At 41.7% G+C, this 23073-nt stretch overlaps 1 protein-coding gene across 1 annotated transcript in view; it reads left to right on the top strand.

Annotated features, from left to right (window-relative positions):
* LOC136858608 (zinc finger protein 260) overlaps positions 1–23073 on the top strand; it is a 225187-nt gene that overhangs the window by 81826 nt on the left and 120288 nt on the right. The gene's annotated exons all lie outside the window — the stretch shown is intronic.

Here is a 23073-nt window from a genome sequence, read left to right as displayed (position 1 = left end):
ACGTCCCGCCTACAGTCTCCTCCCCTACCCCCACCTCGACAACAGAACTCCTCACCACATGGTACGCCAATGTCTAACGCCCCGCCTAATATCTCTTCCCCTAAATCCCCTACCCGTCCTCCACAACAGCTTTTCCATACGTATAATACAAGGAATAGAACCACAACAGATAACAGTCACCGTAATGTAGCAAAGTCCACAAGGTTTCGTAGTAGCAGTCAAAGGGGTAAGTGAATACATACCATCAGATCACTGTAAAAGCACAATAACACACAACATTATTCACGTAAATTTCCTTTGTTACAGACGCACCATCATTCAAATATTATGAAAGAAACAAATCAACTCCTCAAGATTTTCGATTGACGTCCCTTTTGACTAAAAACCTCATAAATACAAACTACTACCAACGGAAAATCTCATCGTCAAAACAAGACTAGTTCGATGAAACTAACTAATTCAACATTTTACTGTCCAAACCTATTAAATTACAGTAGCAAGCCTCAAAATTAAAACATGAAGTTGAATTCCAAACAGATCCAAGATTTTAATCTTAAGACACCAATAAGTTTTAACTATAATTATGACTCAAGTTTTAACATAGAAGTCAAATTACAATTGTTTTTAATAAACTAGAACTTTGAGAAAACAATTTTAGCCAAATTTTCCACATTTGAAGACGCTGTGTTTTGGATGTCAATATCTTTAGAATTTACGGTTATTCCAATTTTAGTATAGTCATTCATATTGTTAAACTATTAATGTGTTCATAAATTCCTACGTTTATATATTTTATTACTTTATTGTTAGAATTATAATTAAGCAGAAATTTGTCAAAACAAATCAATTACAACAGGTCTTAACCTTGAGATGATTATATAGGCTGAGGATGCTTGAAATTCAAGCGAAACATGTCCCTATAAAACAGTGTCGTAGCATTATGATCTAACAACATAAAACCAATTGTATTGAAAAGGTTGGGGGGGGGGAATCACAATATTGTAAGCATATTATAGCAAATTCGATACGGGTCTAATCATGAGATTAGTTACATGTAAAGTTGAAATGGTACAAAAAATTAAAATCAGTATGAAACGGCAATCCGTTAGTTCAAAACTTACCTTTTCATAAATGATTCCATACTGCGGCTTATTCATGAGCTCTTTAATCCTGATCTATAGTAATTGCCACATAAGGCAATACCCCAGAAAGTAAATATCGCCGCCCAATGCTCTTCTTTTCTCTTTTGTGTAATGGCTGATCACTGCTGCCAATCTACCTGGTTACATATTAAAATCACCAGACCTAACCATAACAAACTAACCTCAATGTAAACACAGATAATGAATGTTTCCCTACCCTAGTAAATGATAAAAGTTAAGGTGAAATAAATCAAGATATTCATAATTAAGTCGATTTCCACGCTCAATGAGGAATTAAGGCAATAAACACACTTTCTCACTCAAATTAATGTTACATACACTGACTGACAGAGCAAATTGCAACACCAAGAAGGAGTGGTCAGAACTTTATGCCAGTTGCAGGGTAGACTGACGTCACTGAGGTATCCTCATGATGTGAAATGCGCCGCTGTGCTGCGCACGTAGCGAACGATAAATGGGACACAGCGTTGGCGAATGGCCCACTTCGTACCGTGATTTCTCAGCCGACAGTCATTGTAGAACGTGTTGTCGTGTGCCAGAGGACACTTGTATAGCTAAGAATGCCAGGCCGCCGTCAACGGAGGCATTTCCAGCAGACAGACGACTTTACGAGGGGTATGGTGATCGGGCTGAGAAGGGCAGGTTGGTTGCTTCGTCAAATCGCAGCCGATACCCATAGGGATGTGTCCACGGTGCAGCGCCTGTGGCGAAGATGGTTGGCGCAGGGACATGTGGGACATGCGAGGGGTCCAGGCGCAGCCCGAGTGACGTCAGCACGCGAGGATCGGCGCATCCGCCGCCAAGCGGTGGCAGCCCCGCATGCCACGTCAACCGCCATTCTTCAGCATGTGCAAGACACCCTGGCTGTTCCAATATCGACCAGAACAATTTCCCGTCGATTGGTTGAAGGAGGCCTGCACTCCCGGCGTCCGCTCAGAAGACTACCATTGACTCCACAGCATAGACGTGCACGCCTGGCATGGTGCCGGGCTAGAGCGACTTGGATGAGGGAATGGCGGAACGTCGTGTTCTCCGATGAGTCACGCTTCTGTTCTGTCAGTGATAGTCACCGCAGACGAGTGTGGCGTCGGCGTGGAGAAAGGTCAAATCCGGCAGTAACTGTGGAGCACCCTACCGCTAGACAACGCGGAATCATGGTTTGGGGCGCTATTGCGTATGATTCCACGTCACCTCTAGTGCGTATTCAAGGCACGTTAAATGCCCACCGCTACGTGCAGCATGTGCTGCGGCCGGTGGCACTCCCGTACCTTCAGGGGCTGCCCAATGCTCTGTTTCAGCAGGATAATGCCCGCCCACACACTGCTCGCATCTCCCAACAGGCTCTATGAGGTGTACAGATGCTTCCGTGGCCAGCGTACTCTCCGGATCTCTCACCAATCGAACACGTGTGGGATCTCATTGGAAGCCGTTTGCAAACTCTGCCCCAGCCTTGTACGGACGACCAACTGTGGCAAATGGTTGACAGAGAATGGAGAACCATCCCTCAGGACACCATCCGCACTCTTATTGACTCTGTACCTCGACGTGTTTCTGCGTGCATCGCCGCTCGCGGTGGTCCTACATCCTACTGAGTCGATGCCGTGCGCATTGTGTAACCTGCATATCGGTTTGAAATAAACATCAATTATTCGTCCGTGCCGTCTCTGTTTTTTCCCCAAATTTCATCCCTTTCGAACCACTCCTTCTTGGTGTTGCATTTGCTCTGTCAGTCAGTGTATATCTGTCTTTATTTTGATATACAGTAGGCTTACTATAACCATATTCTTGAAAAGAGGGACGTGTTCAACGATGCAATTTATTTAATAAGTCTTTGCAGTGTGATTTTCGAAAGTTCCAGACATCCAATGACTTCCCTTTCTTTTGTGCGAACATTTCCTTCTCTCTTCAATACCGGTAACCAGTAAGGAGAGAGATTATTGGGCATATTTTCAGCCTGCAGGCTGGTTATATCTTCAAGCTTATCAGCAAACATATGGGAATACTAATGTGCCAAGCTCCGTGAACAGAAATTAGGTCAGTTTTCAAGTTCACTGCGGATTTGAAAATAATAATGTTATAAGATCTACTGCCAAAATTTTGTCCTGCAAGAGTTATTTCATGTACCGGTAGATCTAGACATGAGACTGGCGTGTTTGAGCACTTTCATCATTTCACACAAAACTATGTTATTAAATGCATTATCCGAACATGCCACAATTCTACTTATCTGGTATTAGCCAAATAGATTTACAATCCCACAGAAAAAGAAAATATGCTTTAAACATTCTCGCAAATGTATCACTAGTGACTTTAACGGCAAAGCGGTGGCAACACGCAATTCACGCTAGAACAGTGATTGAACGTTGCCAACGTGCCAGATTAATGGTAAATATAAGACGTCGTATCGGCAAGTAGGGTCCCTAAACTATATTGTTACCGACACTGAAAGAGACCCAACAGCAAGAAAAGTAACTATAATTCAATACCTTAATATTACAGGGGAGAAAGGGTAAGGTTGCACCCTTAGGGTACGTCCTTACACGGAGAGGACTATATGTGAATGCACATGTTCAATTTCATTCTTAAAAATTATAATGCTACCACTCCAGAGGCTTCTGTGACAAATATTTCATTTTTCTTACTCAAACAGCATACATACATACATACATACATACATACATACATAATCATTATAGACTGTTATGCCTTTCAGCGTTCAGTCTGCAAGCCTCTGAGAATTTACTAAACGTTGCCACAATCCTCGATTTGCAACTAGTGTTGTGGCCTCATTTAGTTCCAAACCTCTTATCTTTAAATCGTTAGAAACCGAGTCTAACCATCGTCGTCTTGGCCCTTTACTTCTCTTATCCTCAATAGCAGAGTCCATTATTCTCCTAGGGAACCTATCCTCCTCCATTTGCCTCACATGACCCCACCACCGAAGCCGGTTTATGCGTACAGCTTCATCCATCGAGTTCATTCCTAAATTAGCCTTTATCTCCTCATTCCGAGTACCCTCCTGCCATTGTTCCCACCTGTTTGTACCAGCAATCATTCTTGCTACTTTCATGTCTGTTACTTCTAACTTATAAATAAGATATCCTGAGTCCACCCAGCTTTCACTCCTGTAAAGCAATGTTGGTCTGAAAACAGACCGATGTAAAGATAGTTTCGTCTGGGAGCTGACTTCCTTATTACAGAACACTGTTGATCGCAACTGCAAGCTCACTGCATTAGCTTTATTATACCTTGATTCAATCTCACTTACTATATTACCATCCTGGGAGAACACACAACCTAAATACTTGAAATTATTGACCTGTTCTAGCTTTGTATCACCAATCTGACATTCATTTCTGTTGAATTTCTTACCTACTGACATCAATTTAGTCTTCGAGAGGCCAATTTTCATACCATACTCATTGCACCTATTTTCAAGTTCCAAGATATTAGACTGTAGGCTTTTGGCACAGTCTGCCATTAAGACCAAGTCGTCAGCATAGGCCAAACTGCTTACTACATTTCCACCTAACTAAATCCCTCCCTGCCATTTTATACCTTTCAGCAGATGATCCATGTAAACTACAAACAGCAAAGGTGAAAGATTAGAGCCTTGTCTAACCCCTGTAAGTACCCTGAACCAAGAACTCATTCTACCATCAATTCTCACTGAAGCCCAATTGTCAACATAAATGCCTTTGATTGATTTTAATAATCTACCTTTAATTCCATAGTCCCCCAGTATAGTGAACATCTTTTCCCTCGGTACCCTGCCATATGCTTTCTCTAGATCTACGAAACATAAACACAACTGCCTATTCCTCTCGTAGCATTTTTCAATTACCTGGTGCATACTGAAAATCTGATCCTGACAGCCTCTCTGTGGTCTGAAACCACACTGGTTTTCATCCAACTTCATCTCGACAATTGATCGCACCCTCCCTTCCAAGATGCCAGTGAATACTTTGCCTGGTATACTAATCAATGGGATACCTCGATAATTGTTGCAATCCTTCCTGTTCCCTTGCTTATAGATAGGTGCAATTACTGCTTTCGTCCAATCTGAAGGTACCTTACCAACACACCATGCTAATTTTACTACTCTATAAAGCCATTTCATCCCTGCCTTCCCACTATACTTCACCATTTCAGGTCTAATTTCATCTATTCCTGCTGCCGCATGTATAATGAAAATATATTTCAAGCTCCAGTAGAGTAACGACAACCTTTTCCCTATAAATTTATGTGAGAACAGTCTTTCTGAAATTTAACCTGGTGTGAGAATATATAAGCTAACCTCTGAAGTCAGTGATACACGCTCCCATATCTTGAGAATTATCACATTCTTATTTCATTTCAGTAAGTTGTATTTGAATTAAGCAATTGTTTTCTTTATCCTTTATTTTTAATGAGTTAACAGCTGGTATTGTCCTCTTGCAAAAACGCAATCTCCCCTTTCATTATGAACTTGAATGTATGTTTAAACCAGTCGAGTTGTGAGTTGATGGGATTGCTAATCGACTTCAACAGTGCCTTCAAATATCAGAGCAGAATGCACATAGCAAGAAATCAATATGGAAGGTGAATCAGTCGTATTCACTATAAAAGCTGCAGTGTATATCAGTGCTGGAGGAAATGACACGCACTACATCACTTATAGTAACAGATGAATCAGTGAAAGGTTTCTTATTGTAACTGAAGTATTTTACACAGTTTAATGAAAGAACTTTCGAATGGCATAAGAAAACTGATGTTTCCACGGGGTTCTTGCTATAGCAGAACAACAACAATATCTACTACTACTGCTGCTGCTGAATATATACATCTGATTTGCATTACCAATTTGCAAATTAAGTAGAATTTCTCCAATGCAAATCAGTAACAGCTCTGTGAAAATTCACTATAATTTCTTCATAATTGGTTTGGTGACATTTTGCAGTCCTAGCTTTTCTATGAAAACTGCAGTAATTTTGTTCAGAAAGGCATGTAAGCTATCCACGGCTAGTCTTACAACCCATAAGTTTTAACTCTCTTGCTTTTGGTATAGCTTTCAACCGACATATTTCACTCGTGACCACATATCCAAACTGAATATAAATTCAAAGCCTTTCAGTCTGTCAAACACACAAGTTCAAAATTCAATATATAAACACTACAACATTCTTGTAAAAATACACACTATTAAACAAAGAATGGCATGTTTTGTTCTACAAGAACATCCTCATAATCAGTCAAATTACTTTAAACCATATACAATATGTACAATATTGTTTATGTTGCAAGCTCAGAATGTTTTAAGCTAGCCTTGGACCTATGGGAGTAATGGAATCCCACTGCCTTTTGACAGGCGAGGGACTCCTTGTAAACAACTTGGCGAACAATGGAATTCAATGGGGAGCAATCAATATTGATGGAAGAATATTATGGAAGAAAGTAGAACAGGTTGAGTCAGCAAAGAGGATGCATCTGGATGTGCTAGGAGTAAATGATATTCGGGTAAGGGGAGATGATGAGGAAGAGATAGGAGATTATAAAGTGTACTTGACGGGCGGTATAAAGGGAAGGGAATAGTGTGGGGTAGGGCTTTTCATCAGGAATGCTATTGCACGCAGTATTGTTTCTGTTAGACACGTAAATGAGCGAATGATGTGGGTAGATTTGGCAGTAGGAAGAATTAGGACAGGAATTGTCTCAGTGTTGTCACCATGTGAGGGTGCAGGTGAGGATGAAGTTGACAAGTTTTATGAAACATTGAGTAACTTTGTAGTCGGGGTCGACAGCTTTTTTTTTTTGCTAGTTGTTTTACGTCGCACTGACACAGATAGGTCTTACGGCGACGATGGGACAGGGAAGGGCTAGGAGTGGGAAGGAAGCGGCCGTGGCCTTAATTAAGGTGTTGCCTGGTGTGAAAATGGGAAACCACGGAAAACCATTTTCAGGGCTGCCGACAGTAGGGTTCGAACCTACTATCTCCCGAATACTGGATACTGGCCGCATTTAAGCGACTGCAGCTATCGAGCTCGGTAGGGGTCGACAGCAAGGATAGGATATTGCTAATGGGCGATTTCAATTTGAGAGTTGGAAATAGAACTGAAGGATATGAAAGGGTGATTAGTGAATGTGGGGAAGATATGGAAGCTAATAGTGTCATATCCCTGCCACAGGTGGGCCGGCGAGTGGTAGTGGACCCACTGGATGGCTAACAACAGTACTAAAAACAAGAGGGTTTTGAAGATGGTAATTTATGTGCGTTAGGTAAGGTGGTTGTTGAGAGTTGAAACTCATATGATTTCCTATATATGAGGGTAATAGCTGACCAACCCAGGCTTCGCACAGGTGGCCTTACATATTAAATATCTCGTATGTACTACGTCACGTGACTCCCCATCTGGGGCCAACACAAACACATTTTGTTTGGAAGCCATTTCAACGCTTAACAATATTGAAAGACAGTAGTCATAGCATCTGTTGAAAGAATCGGATAATTTTTGTAATCTATGGTAGAATCGTAATTTATTGCTCAGGGGCGATGACCTTAGATGTTAGGCCCCTTTAAACAACAAGCATCATCATCATTTATTGCTGAACATTTTAACCATAAATTATTAGAATTACGTATTTTAACCATATTATGATATTGTTATGCATGTCTGGTGTGACCTCTGAGCATACGCTGTTCTCTGTCGATAGACATTTCTCTATCTCTTTTGGAACAATGTCTTTCATGATCCCGTTTCGTTCCAGGGAAGTTTCCCTATCCCTCCACAAAGACTGGTTTGCCCTTTCAGTCTCTAAATGGTCTTTTCATTCATCATAACTTTCATTATTGCTTAGTACACGTAGTCTCTTAGCATTTGCCATGTTGTATCGTATATTAGCACGTTGTTGAAGCATGATAAAATTGCAAAGGAAACAAAACCAACAACTATATCACAATCTACATTATTGCTCAGCATGACCATTCACTGCAAGATACAAAATTCATATGATGCGATCTCATCTTATAGACAGTGCCAACGGTCAAATTCTAAACTATACGACTTGCTTGCTTGACATAAACTGTGACAGCTCAACTAATGTACAACATATATGTATTAATTAATTATACACATAAATGTTCCTTTATAGACACTCTATCTATTGGTGAAAAAGTTGAATACAATCTGTTCAGTACTTCTTGACATTAGCAATTTCAAACAGACTAAGAAAACAGACCTACTTCACTTTATACTATGTGTAGATTAAACAGAAGATGTACAAACAATATATAAGTAATGATGAAGTCAGTCACTTAGTGTGATGTACATGAGCCAGCCTTCCTCAGAATGGCTATTCCAACAAGTGCAGAGTGAACTCTAAGCATAGAGACCACTGAGTACTGAGGCGAGTATCGTGGAGACTCACAGAGCTCAATTGTTTAAGTTACCAACTACGACAAGCTTTGGAAGAACAAGGGCTAAGGTCGAGAACTGAAGCATGAATAATGAATACCGAATGCCAGCGGCACCTCCCAACTCGATCTACTATGACTTTTAAGTGTCGCGAGAGCCCTTCTGGAAACCAATGGCTCTCCCTGCTACGTGAGCTGAAAGCAAAGACTGCCGAAGGAACTAGCAGTTGATATGATTAATACCCCTTCTCTCAGTATCAGAGCGTGGCTTGCTTCCTATAGGATCGGGCGAGTTGGCCGTGCGGTTAGGAGCGTGCAGCTGTGAGCTCGCACCCACTGCTGGCAGCCCTGAAGATAGTTTTCCGTGGTTTCCCATTTTCACATCAGGCAAATGCTGGGGCTGTACCTTAATTAAGGCCACGGCCGCTTCCTTTCCATTCCTAGGCCTTTCCTGGCCCCTTGGTCGCCATAAGACCTATCTGTGTCGGTGCGACATAAAGTAAATAGCTTCCTATTGGTTTTCATCTTTCCCCCTGGTAGTCATCCCCACCCATGGCAGGTGAACTTCACTTCTTTGTAAATATCACTTCCCTTTTTCATAAATATAACTTCCCTCCCTCGTAAATAATTGGGTCTGCCCATTACTTCTAATTGGACCTTTCAGACTACCCATATGCTTGTTATTTCCATAATACTTGTGTCTAAATGTGAACATTTATATTACCCATATACACTATCTCTGCAGGACCTCTGCAACCCTAGATAGCTCTCTTTACATTTTATCTAACATTTTATGAACCTTCCTTTCCCAACCCATGCCTCTTTTATTTAACACAGGCCTATAGTTTGAGCTCGAAAATACCGTAATCACTCCATACTATGTAATGCTTATATTACGTAATGCTACCTTAAACATAGGTTCGTGTCCCAGACATGACAGTAGGAATGGGAAGCATTCGCTGGACTTCTGTGCTAGTATGGGTTTAGCAGTTACAAATACATTCTTCAAGCATAAGGCTATTCACTGCTACATATGGGAGGGTAAGGGCACCAGATCCATAATAGGCTATATCTTAACCGACTTTCAATTCAGGAAGTCTGTTGGGAATGTACAGGTTTTTCAGGGATTTTGCGATGATACAACCACTATCTGATCTGTAGTGAACTAAGTATCTTTAGGCCTAGGATAGAGAAAGTGATATCTGTCTGCAGACGAATAAGGGTAGAAAACTTCCAGGACGAGGAAATTAGACAGTAGTACATGGATATGATCAGTGAAAAGTTCCAAACAATAGGCAGTAAGCAGGTTCAAGGATATAGAAAGAGAGTGAGTGGCATACAGGGATGCTGTAGTAGAAACAGCTTGGGAATGCCCAGGAACAGCTGTGTGTAAAGATGGGAAAAAGCGGACATCTTGGTGGAATGATAAAGTGAGAGCAGCTTGTAAATGTAAAAAGAATGCTTATCAGAAATGGCTTCAAACAAGGACTGATGCAGACAAGAAATAGTAGGTAGATGAAAGAAATAGATCAAAACAAATAGCTGTAGAATCCAAAAAGAAGTCGTGGGAAGATTTCGGGAATAACCTGGAAAGGCTGGGTCAATCAGCAAGGAAACCTTTCTGGACAGTAATAAAGAATCTTAGAAAGGGAGGAAAAAATAAAATGAATAGTGTTTTGGGTAATTCAGGTGAACTCATAATAGATCCCAGGGTATCACTGGACAGATGGAAGGAATATTTTGAAAGTCTTCTCAACGTAAAAGGATATCTTCCTGGTGATGTCGGAAACAACTGATTTCACGGGGAGGAGGACAGTGATGTTGGTGAAATTACGCTTGATAAAGTGGAAAGGATGGTAAATGAACTCCATTGTCATAAAGCAGCAAGAATAAATGAAGTTAGACTTGAAATGGTGAAATATAGTGGGAAGGCAGGGATGAAATGGCTTGATAGAGTAATACGATTAGTATGGACTATTTGTAAGGTACCTTCTGATTGGACAAAAGCAGTAATTGCACCTATCTATAAGCAAGGGAACAGGAAGGATTGCAACAACTATCGAGGTATCTCAATGATCAGTATACCAGGCAAAGTGTTCACTGGCATCTTGGAAAGGGGGGTGCAATCAGTGGTTGAGATGAAGTTCGATGAAAACCAGTGTGATTTCAGATCACAGAGGGGCTGTCAGGATCACATTTCCAGTATGCGCCAGGTAATTGAAAAATTGTATGAGAGGAATAGACCGTTATGTTTATGCTTTGTAGATACAGAGAAAGCATACAACAAAGTACTGAGGCAAAAGATGTTCGCCATACTGGGGAACGATGGGATTAAGGGTAGATTATTAAAATCAGTCAAAGGCATATATGTTGACAATTGGGTTGCTGTGAGAATTGATGGTACATTGAGTTTTTTTGTTCAAGTTACAAGGTTGTAATATTTCACCTTTGTTGTTCATATTTACATGGATCATCTGTTAAAATGTATAAAGTGGCAGGGGAGAATTCAGTTAGGTGGAAATGTAGTAAACAGTCTGGCTTATTATAACAAGTTGTTCTTAATGGCAGATTGTGGTTTAATGTCTTGGAAGTTAAAAAATAGGTGCAATAAGGATGTAATGAAAGTGAGCCTTTTCAAGACTGAATTGATGTCAGTAAGTAAGACATCCAAGTGAATTGAATGTCAGATTGGGGATACAAACCTGGAACAGGTAGATGATTTCAAGTATTTAGGATGTGTGTTCTCTCAGGATGGTAGTATAGTAAGTGAGATTGAATCAAAGTGCAATAAAGCTAATGCAGCAAGCTTGCAGTTGCGAATAGCAGTATTCTTTATGAAGGAAGTCAGCTTCTGGACAAAACACTTTTTTTTTTTTTGCTAGTTGCTTTACGTCGCACCGACACAGATAGGTCTTATAGCGATGATGTGACAGGAAAGGGCTAGGAGTGGGAAGGAAGCGGCCATGGCCTTAATTAAGGTACAGCCCCAGCATTTGCCTGGTGTGAAAATGGGAAACCACGGAAAACCATTTTCAGGGCTGCCAACAGTGGGGTTTGAACCTACTATCTCCCGAATACTGGATACTGGCCGCACTTAGGTGACTGCAGCTATCGAGCTCGGTTAAAAAGCTATCTTTACATCGGTCTGTTTTCAGACCAACTCTGCTTTATGGGAGTGAAAGTGGGAGTGGGAGTGAAACTAGTGAGAAATTGCTGTTAAAAAGAGGGGGGACCAATGGTAGGAGGGTACTTGGAATAAGGGGATAAAAGCTGTACGCATAAACTGGCTTCGGTGATGGGGTCATGTGAAGCGAGTCAAGGAGGATGGGTTACCTAGGAGCATAATGGACTCGGTTATGGAGGGTAAGAGAAGTAAAGGGAGACCAAGACAATGGTGGTTAAACTCTGTTTTGAATGATTTAAGGGGTGTAGTGCTAATGAGGCCACAGAACTAGTTACCAACAGAAGATTGTGGCAACGTTTAGTAAATTCACAGAGGCTTCAAGACTGAACGCTGAAAAGCATAATGGTCTATAATGATTGTGTATGTATGTATGTATGTATGTATGTATGTATGTATTGGGACCTTTCCCACCATCCCCCATAGCTCATGGTACCATGTGCCAACAAAGAGGTGACCCTGTCGGGTCATGAACACATGGCACCACGCTCCACGGAAGGCGATGGTCAAGGGACCTTTTTCGGCCTGTGACGATTCCCTCTCATTGGGATTGAATAAGTAATCCACTCACATGAGAGGTCAACGCCCTGCGGCCTAGCAAGGTCACTGCTAACTCTCCCGTTCCTAAGATCTGAACCCCGGCTAATCAGAGTCGCAGACCGTCCGCGGCGATAAAAATAAACTATCTTACAACTAACTTAAAGGCATAACATGAACGGAAGAGGTTCTGGATGCTAATTATCGGCAAAAATTAGGCACGAATAAATTTTCTGATTATTTAATTCACTCCCGTTGAACATATTTACAATCTATAACCTTGAACTTCAACGTTAAATTACATCATAGAATTTTAATACCAACCACGGACAACCTTGTCCGGGCTGCCACCCAAGTGAAGTTTTTATCCCCATCATTATAAGATTCATAATGTGGTCTATTGACATACACTGTTGAAATTTATAACACAAAAAACAATCACCTATTCGGATTAAGCACATGGGTGTTCACATTTAACTTCAAACAACTCGGAGAAATTTGAGTTGCGTTTATTACGCTCTTGGTTGATCAACTTGGTTTCGAGTTTGCGGACACGATTATTTTACCTGCTGAGTACGGTAAACACTATTATAATGAACCAAACTTTTTACAAAATTTTATAAGGAAACTATGATGTTACGGATATAAATATTCCCGGGATTAATTCCCAAATTACATATTTAAAACACAGCAAGTTACACTAATTTACTCTAAGATTAGAGTGGCCACCTACATCGAACATAACACGAGAAATATAATATTTAAAGACATTTAAAAAAAATCATAAAATGATAAACGACTTCACGGCGTCGCAACCTCTCGCAAAAACATGAAATGCACATAATTCTTGTTACTGCTAATCACCTCATTTGAGGACTAACTATACACATTCTAGGGCCTGAACCCTCCACTCAAACGAACTACCAAAGGATTTTTCACGAAGCCTCAATTAAACAAATCAATTAGCATCAAAACAACATCCTATTTACACTATTATCACACCTGGAAGAGAAAACACAAATATAACATTTTCCATACATGGTAACTGCATCTGGATTACCATTAGCCGTCGTTTGTGTGACTGACTCCCTTTTGTCATGTCCGAGGTACGAACGGGAGACCAACAGGTCTCTCGAGTCGGGGAACCTGAAAAATCAAGACCCTATCTATCGTTTCTCCATGTGTATGAACTAAGTGTTACTGCATTCATTCTTTCTTAGCCGTATTAGATTGTGGTAATCGATTAACAAAAAAAAAAAAACCTTTACTAGCAGAGCGAAAAGGGATTGAGGAAATACACTTCCTTGAGACGGCCGGCCATACATTTGCCTTTTCAGCAGTTCTGGTTTGACCCGTCAAGCGAGCTCGACCCTCCCGGGGATGGCTGCCATAAATTCCCTTGTCAACCGCCCTCATGCCGGCCACATACTTCTTTCTTTAAAAACCCAACATTAGTGCGTTTACAAAAGCCTATTCAGTGGGCCAATTTATTCACGCGAACAAAATAACACATACAAACAGGTGCATAGAATTATGCTCAAACCCGCTCAGGTATTCTTCATCAGACCAATCTCTCAACTTTTGGGCCGTTACATGATTTTACTCTCTCTCTCTCTCTCTCATATGAGTCCGGAGTTCCATCTTCGTGCCTCCCATAGTAAAACTACCACAATCCACGGGCTAGCAAACTAGAGTTTAATAATCTCACAGAATTTACTAATAACCATAGTCGTAATAATCACAATAATGATACTAATAATAATAATAATAATAATAATAATAGTAATAATAATAATAATAATAATAATAATAATAATAATAATACGGACTATGTACCTGACATGAAGTTATAATTCTTTAATAGATCGGCATAAGATTATCCGACCAAACTGATTAATTTAAATGAAATCAAATGGACTACCAAAAAGGTATTTAAGCAATCACACAAAAAAAAATATTTTCTTTAACGGGGCACTAGCTATAGTTGGTAGGGTGGACATTTGTACCTCGGTGCCATGACTCTTCACACACATATTGGACAGCAACGCCTTACGTTATCATGCATAAAATCCAACTACTTTACATTAAAACGAGTACTTCATCTATCCAACTTTATCTGGTTCACAGGATATATGGCAATGATTCTTACGTCATCTTAACCTGTCTTCTTCCACATATCTCTCCCAGAATGAAGGCTCCTTTGTTACCTCAACGAAATTAATTAACCTTTTCCCCCCGTCTCCTCTGACAGTACTCATAAAACAAGGATATAATCATGCTCGTGCAATACAGACAACTAGATGGGAAATTCATACTCTATTCCTAATTTGTTTCCTTCCCAAACAACTTTAAAAGGTTAAACTAAAATAAAAATACCGACCACTCTAATCTTCCTATAATTATTCAATTTAACATCATCCCATGCTATTCCTATATTCTGACATGATTTATCTACAGGGAATATCAATATCATAAGATCATAATTTTGTACTCAACATGTTGGTCCGTTGTCCATCGTCCGTCTCTCGAGCCCCGAGGAGGGCTGCCTTGTAGGTCTTAACCCATCCTGCTGAAGTGGGAGATCGCTGGTTCAAGACGTTCCATGATGCTCCTGGAATAATCCATAGCGTTGGGGTTTGACCACTGAAATGACACTGTTTACACTTTTTTTTACAAAACTTCCTCCACTCGCGTTACAGGCAAATTTTTCCCTTTTATTGGTATGATTGCGATCTTTTGCGGAATGAAAGTTGCATATTTATTAATTTGATGCCGGACGCAGCTATACTACCTCAGTCCGACAAAGAGAGTACAGAAATCACGGTTCCGTCACTGCAATAGTTTATTAAACTGAATTAACGTGACATTGGGTTCCTATATTTATTTCAAAACCCTGTCTCGTACGTCTGTTTCTCTGTACTTCTACAATTACGCCGTCATTCAGCACGATAACTTGGTACTTGTTTTCTGTTTATATCATATTACACGGAATTTCGTGCTACCTTTTTTTATATGTCTACCTTCACAAAATTCAAATTATTCCTCACACACCACGGACTCTCTTTACCACGGGAGATGAATTGAAGAATTGTTTTCTCCGTCCGAGATTCGGCACATCACGGCGTCACAGTTTCGCGATGCGAACATACGACGTAATTCACGTAATTTTGTGGCGCGTTGCGAACAATCTGTAATTCATACAGCACTATCGCTCCGTTAAGTTCTCTACCGACAATTCGTATGAGAAATTATACATATTTGCACTCCCGTTTATATCAACATTTCTATACAAAGAAAAGGCAAGCCCGACCACAAATCGGCCGTGTGGTCACCTCGTAGACTCCTCAAAGACTGGCCTCCACCCTCATATGTGCAGGCAAATATAAAGGCTCTCTAGGGTGGGGAATGCTTCGGAGACATCTTCCTCCTACACATTTTAGTTTTCCAGATCCACAAGGCTTACGAATCCCAGCGGTGCGGCAATTTGTGTGGCCAACTACTCCGAAATACACGCTGTTATGCGGAACTCGGGATGATCGGTGGATTTGTCGTAATTAATTCCAATACCATCGGGGTGGGGGTAGTATTCGCTAAGAGTATTTGGCGACCCTGTAGGCGTGGGGACGCCGAGGAAATTACGTAACCATTTGAAGATGCATATTCGTAGGTGAGATTATTCTACCTTGATTTTTAATTTTTCCATTCATCCAATAATCCTCTTATTACTCTGCCGTATGTTTTCTGGTTAGTTTAGCCTTTATTGAGCAGAAAATACCCCTGAAATCGCCCCATCGCTTTGGCATCGCCGGACGTTGGCTTTTGTTTTCAATATGGAGTCAGCAAAATTGTATTCTTCTTCCCCTTTTTCCATGATACGCGCGCAGTTCGGGAGTTTTTCTAAGCCACCCCCTGGGAGATCTAGGCGCCTCTCTGTCGCGAAGTGTTATGCAATATGACGCTACTGCCAGCATCCAAACAAAGGAATCTACAAGCCTACTAATTCCTTAAATATATGATTCTGAATAATTATTCATGTGACTATACGGTCACATCTGCCCCTCCATTGGTTTCAAGAAATTTGGAACGGAGTTACGAATTTCTTGATTTTAAAATTTTGCTTTAAGGAACGTCTCCTCCGTGTGTACTTAATCTTTGAGTCTCTAAATTCAGCCAGGCATTTTCTCTTTTGAGAAGGAAACATATCCGTCCCAAGGCTTCACGCTTCTGATACAATCCTAGGCATTCTTCACAACACTGGTCATCTTGGTTCTCCTGCTCGACCGTTGACATCACGTGGACCATTGCATCCTCTTGAACGTCCTCTTCCTCGTCCAATGGATCCTCATCTTCTTCTCTCTCCAGATCCTCTTCCTCTTCTTCGGCGTTCTCATCCACCTGATTTGCGTCTATTCTGCCGCTTCCTGGAGGATGGTATACTTTCAAATTTGCGGCGTTGTATACTGTCTCAGTTGTGCCGTCCATACTCTGGACCTTGTACGAGTTATTATCGAGATTTTCGATGACCCTATACGGCCCAATGTATAGCTCCGCAAATTTGTGATAGATTTTATTTGCGGGATCGGAGATCGCTGGTCGTTTAACAAGGACGAGTTCACCAACTCGTAGCGGCCGATGGTACCTTTTCCCACGCAGACGTCGTAATCTCTTTTCCGCCTGTTCCTTCAAGTATTCTGCCGTCGTTTGGATGCAGAGTTCCGCGGATAAGCGGGGGTCTTGGGGACATTGGATCACGTTCACCCAGGGTCTCTTGGGCACTTCATCGAAATGAACGACGCTTGGGATCATCCCAGTTGATTCGTGGACTGTCCCATTAACACACTCCTCAATGATAGGGAGGACGTCCACCCATCGCCAATGTTGACGGGAACAGTAGATTCGGCAGAATTTGCCTATTTCCCGCATGATCCGCTCAGCTGGATTGGATTCGGGATGGCGAATCGAACTCAAATGATGCTTCACCCCTAGCCGTTCAATATCCCTTTTAAAAGCTCCGGAGGTAAATTGGGAACCGTGGTCTGTTAAAATATACTCCGGTTTACCCATCCTCGGAATGATTTTATTCTTTATCTGATTTATGACAGCTCTGGTATTTGCTTTTTGTACAGGGCAAAGTTGGATGAACTTCGAAAAAACATCGACGCACACCAAAATATGCTGCATTCCGCGTCGTGCCTTGGGCAAAGGACCATAAAAATCTAGCGCGAAAAGCTCTTTGGGCTCCTTCGGCAACAAAGGTCGTGGCAGTTGTTTCAGCAAAAAGGTGTTGTGTTTCACCCGCTGGCATATATCGCATGTCATCAATACACGGCGGACAATCTTCCTCAAATTTGGCCAAATGAAGGTTTCCTTTAACGTAGATACAACCTTGTCGATCCCGGCGTGACCAATGGCTCGGTGGGCCAACCAGATTAAGTCTTCATGTAATACGGGCGGCACTACAATCCTGTATCGAGTGTGGTTATCATCGACAAATTTGTGTAGAATCCCATTGAAGTAATTGTATCGTTCTGCCCTCTTCTCTATTTCTGAGTACTCGGCGGTACCTGGTTGTATCTTCCGCTTGAAGAACTTGATCAATTTCCCTGTTTCCGGATCTCTTTCTTGCTCCTCCCCTATAGTCCTCAACTTCTCTAGCGTGGCCTGGTCTTCATCTTCTAGTTGGATGTGGAAAATGGAAGTTTCGCTGGGGTCCGGGTTTCGACTCAATGCATCTGCGATAATGTTGTTTTTCCCAGCACAATGCTCTACTGTTAAGTCATACTGCTGGACGAAAAGACACCAACGATTGACCCTTTCGCTCGTCATTGTCGACTTGAGCATGAACGTTAACGCCTTATGGTCCGTCCGTAAGACAATGGGGAAACCGTAGATATACTTTCGCCAATGACCTAGGGCTGTGACGATGGCCAACATCTCGAGTTCAGTCACTGTGTATTTGAGCTCGTGAGTTCTCAATTTTCGGCTCATAAATGCCAGATATGTGATCTTTGGTCGTGCCTCCGGGTCTTCTTGGTACAACACGGCACCGACCCCAATTTTCGATGCGTCCGTTTGCACGATGAATTTCTTTGAGTAATCTGGGTAACCTAATTTGACGCTGTTGGCGAGGAGTTCCTTCGTCTTATCGAAAGCAGCTTCGCATTCCTCGTTCCACTTCCAACGGTTATTTTTCTTTAGCAAATTTTGTAGGGGTGCTACGACTTCGGTATACCCAGGACAATGATCAGAAAAGAAGTTACAGATCCCTAGAAATTGCCGAACATGCTTGACCCTAGTTGGTCTTGGAAAGTTTTGGATTGCTTGAATTTTTACGGGGTTTGGGATCACGCCATCGGCATCAATCACGTGTCCCAAAAATAAAATACTCCTTTGACAAAACTGTGACTTTGACAGGTTGACTTTAAAGTTGTTTCGATCCAGATCGAGCAAGAGTTTCCTGATCTTCTCGAGATGATCCTCGACTGTCTCAGACGCCACCAGAATGTCATCAATGTACCTTACAGTGAATGCTTTTACCTCGTCGCTAAGATTTCGATCGAGAGCTCGGATAAGAGCGGAACCCGCGTTCATAATGCCGAACGGAAGCCGGTTGAAGACGTACGTCGTTTGGTCAAACATAAACCCAGTCAAAATTTTGGTCTTCGGGTCTAACTCTACGTGATGAAAAGAGGAAGTTAAGTCGACCCCAGAAAACAATTTCATATGCCGAAATTTCTTCAGGATGTCCTTGATACAGGGGGCTTGATCATACTCGGGGACTAAGCGCTTATTAATGGCCCTCGCGTCAAGGCAAACGCGAAGGGACCCATTCGCTTTCTCCACGATTACGAGTGGGTTCAGAAAAGGTGTTGGTGACTTCATAATCAAACCACTAGCCTCCATCTCGCTAATTATTTGACTGACTTTGTCATGATACTTTTCTGGTACCGGATACGGGCGTTGCTTAAATGGTTCCCAACTGTTTACTACCAAGGTATACTGGAAATTTGGGATCTTCCCCGGTCGTGAACCGAAAACTTCTTTGCATTGTTCTAAAATTTTGAGTAATTGATCCTTCTCATTTTCCCCAATTTTGGCTTCATGAATTTTTCCTTGAATGGTTGAATCCAACGATGGTTCCTCTTCTGTTTCCAATGCGGCGATTGTCATTCCAGATTCCTCAAAAACTTTGTGGCACATTCCGTCCAATCCTATCCAGTTTTCCTCTCCCTCCGTGTTTCCTGAACAGAGCTGCGTCATCCAAATCCTTTCCTCGGTTTCTAAGTCTTCACAATCATTTAACTTTATCTCAGTTTGGGCCGAATCCAACTTTAAACAAATTTCGTTTGTTTCCATATTGATATGGGCTTTATATTCCCTTAGGAAATCTGAACCGATGATAACATTATATTCCATTTTGGACAAAACAATGAACGGGTGGGAAATAATATCCTTCCCAATCTCCAGATCCAAATACGCTTGACTATTGCAGATCGTGGTCCTGTCAGGGATTACCCCACGAACTTTGACATTTGATATTGGGATAACCGGGATTTCATTCTTGGATTGAAGTTCTTGTAATAGTATTCTAGAAACGACGCTCACGCTGGCTCCCGTATCCACAAGACAACGAACTCGGACCCCATGAACTCTGATATAAATCACAGGCAATTCCCTCACGACCTTGATGTCGGTTTGAAACTTATCTTCCAATAACTCATCAGATTGTACAACCCACGTGTCGATCGTGATCACTATCCATGACAATGTTTGAGGGTCGATAGCCTTCGAAAATTCGGCTATCTCCTCATCTAGTACTTCGGCTTTTTTTTTAGACGATCTCCCTCAGCTGCCTCATATTCTGGCGCACGGGGATCTAATCTACTTTGACTTGCATTGTGTTGTTGCAATGCAAGGCTTTCAGCCCCTTTACATTCGGTCGTCTGAGTTAATCGCCTAATGGGCTGCTCCCATATGTCCTTAACATTTTTTGATGCATTTAGCTCCCGGACGTACTGTTGTGACTCCCTTTTTCTGTCCTGAAGGTCGCCCTGGTAGTATTCCCTACGCTGTTGGGAATTTCCGTCATTGCGCGGTTGCCATTTTGGATATGGTCGACGCTCTCTATTATTACCATTTTGCTTATAAGCCGGTCTATCATATTTACGTCTGGACTCTTCCCATGGTCGAGACCTCCACCTCGCATCTCTTGGGTTTCGGTTCCCAACGTACAGCTCCCGTGTACTTGTTCCCTGATCTTTCTGGCTGGTTGGATTAGCACTCCCTTGGCAATCCAAAACGTTGACCATCTCTGTCTGCCTAGTTCGTATATGCTGCCCACTGGACGTTTGGTCAAGGTGCCGCAACACCTGTTCCATTTCCACCGCCGTCTTTACGTTCGCGGCTATTAACATGCGTTGAACGTCGGCGGGAAATTGCTTACTAATGGCTGCCATTAGCTCAATTTCTGCCGGGGGATTGTCTAGTTCTCTCATCTTGACTAGCTGCCCAGTGAAGTACTCACAGAAGCGCGTTGGGCCAGTCATGGAGTACCGACGAGAGTACAACTCCAATCGCAACCCCTGTTGAGTCTGCATTCCCCAATACTTATCCAGAAATGCCCTTTTAAAGCTCTCATATCCATCAAAGCAGTACCGGAACGCTTGGAACCAAACGAGGGCCTGGTCTTCCAAAAACCTTTCCACAACCCTCAATTTTCGCTCTGGCGTTATCCGATTATCGGCCATATATCCGTCCATTTCGAGCAAAAATTTCTTTGGAGTCATGTTTCCCCCAGGTTTAAACCGTTTCGGCTTATCTTCCGCCATCTTCATCATATTGTAAATGGGTATTGGTTCAATGGGAATTGACGTCGAATTGTGCATTGGCGTTCCAGATAACTGTTCCTGACTGGTATTAATCCTAGCAAAAAGACCTGTTCCTTCCGGCTCCATCTTCATTTCGAAAGGGTTAACGGGGCTCGATTTTATCGGACTGAACTCCTTTCCCTTTCCGTGAAAATCCTCCCGTACTTTCAATTTTCCTACCTCTTCTCTCAACTCTTGGATGAGGTTTTCATGGGTATCTACCCTAATTTTCGCCTTCTGGATTTTATGGGACCAATCCTCGATTCTATCTGATATTTGGTCGTCCCTCTTATGAACCTCTTCTCGGATCGAAATTATTTCTTCGGTCGTTATTTCTTTGACTTTGGATACCTGCTTCTCTATTGACTCAGCAAATTCCTTACGCACCGCCACGGCTTGATGTTGCACATCACATAGTTTGCTCTGAGCCTGACATATCTCCCCCTTAGTTGCTTCAATCTCCCTACTGGTAGTTTCCTGATATGCCACTGTCGCTCTAATGTGTTCCTCGAGTTGCTCCGCCATACTGATAGTTTGGGCCTCAATACAACCTACACGCTCAACCGCTGTGTTGATCATCTTGCCAAAAATTTCCTGTTTTTCCTCTACACCGTCTACTCGCGCTCCTAATTTCTCGGTAACCTTCTCACAACGTTCTCGATCGACTTTAAGTTGGTCAACTAGTTCGTTCTGACGTTCAGTCATTCGCTCGAACCGCTCCTCAAAGTCACCTAGCCGTTTATTGATCTCCTCTCTCCCTTCCTTGCATTCCTCCTGTACCTTATCTATCATTTCTTTAATGTTTCCCTGAATATCCTCACTCTTTTGATTCAGTTTTTCCGTAATACTTTCTCGAATGTCCTCACTAGTCTCATTTAGTTTCGCCTGCATGTCTTCGTTATTTTCACGCATCATTTCTTTCATACCCTGCATGTCTTTCTGAATGTCCTCGCTATTCTGATTAATTTTCGCCAAAATGCTTTCGCTATTAACGCGCATCATCTCCTGCATCCATTCTTTCATCTGTTCTAATTCCATTACGAACACAATTTTCATTAAATGAGCCCCCCTTTAGACTCGAACTTAGGACCTGGGTCAATTAACTCGAAACCAAGTTTTCTTCAAGGTTGTTTCCCCACTCAACTTCGAAAATTTCTACAATTTAATAGAATTAAGTCCAAAACGTAGCCACAAAAAAGGAAACGCTAACTCGAAGTTGCCTAACTTTTACACCCCTGTTGCACCGGGAGCATAATCAAAATTAAAGAATGTAGCCATAATACTTAACGATAAAATTTTGAATACATTAGCTATCCGAAATAAAATACCAACACAGGTGGTATATGCCAATAAATTAGGTCATCCTTCCAGCATTGAGGCAGATACACCTGATACAATGGGTAATATCGTCCCAAGACTTTCCGTCTGAAGCCTAATCTACTGCATCTTCAGAATCAGCTCAAAGGCCTGAGGTCACCTTGGCTACTCCACGGAGAATCTAACTCGTCACATGAATTAACACTCACTATTAGCAATGAGGCCTATTGCAAGTAGTACCTCCTGACTAATACCCATGAATATGGTTACCTGAAGGGTATCGATATTCGCTTTCCTCAGATTCGGGAAAATCATTCCATTGTTTCCCGGATTCAATAGAATCCTTTATTAATTTCTGGGTACGTCAATTGCTATGAATGACCGTCATGGTTATTGCCGTAGTAATAATAATAATAATAATAATAATAATAATAATAATAATAATAATAATAATAATGATAATAACCATGACATACGACAATCTTCGCCGTACACGTACAAATTAAATTTTACTGTCACTCGTCATTCATTTTCACCTATTGGTCCAATAATGTGCATCCAGTAATATGAACTAAATCAGTTCTTTATCATAATTGGTCATTCCTACAAATTTTAATT

Source organism: Anabrus simplex, chromosome 1 (genome assembly GCF_040414725.1).
Source record: "Anabrus simplex isolate iqAnaSimp1 chromosome 1, ASM4041472v1, whole genome shotgun sequence".
NCBI lineage: Eukaryota > Metazoa > Arthropoda > Insecta > Orthoptera > Tettigoniidae > Anabrus > Anabrus simplex.
The sequence above is the reverse complement of the archived record's forward strand: the minus strand, read 5'-3'. Positions and strand labels throughout refer to the sequence as shown.